Source organism: Oreochromis aureus, linkage group 23 (assembly GCF_013358895.1).
Source record: "Oreochromis aureus strain Israel breed Guangdong linkage group 23, ZZ_aureus, whole genome shotgun sequence".
Lineage (NCBI taxonomy): Eukaryota > Metazoa > Chordata > Actinopteri > Cichliformes > Cichlidae > Oreochromis > Oreochromis aureus.
The window spans coordinates 22,499,312-22,499,604 of record NC_052963.1 but is presented as its reverse complement, the minus strand read 5'-3'; positions in this window follow the sequence as shown (position 1 = coordinate 22,499,604).

The window sequence follows — 293 nt, the reverse complement described above, 5'->3', positions numbered from 1 at the left end:
CATTCACCATTTATTGTGCCATCTTAGTCATCTGAGAAACAGAAAAATCAGTGACGTAGCTCATCAGGCTCACAATCCATCAAAACTCAAAGGCTGCTCCCTGTGAAACAATAAATTTGAACTTGGTCTTGAGCCCAGTTTGGGTGAAGATTAAATTCTGACCAATACTCTAGGAGCAGTAGTGATTCTTGTGAAGTAACAACATAAAGTCTGCATTAATGTAATGTATCAACGGGACACTTGCTATTTTAGAAAAGTTATTCTTTACATTTACAAAATTTTTAAACTTCATT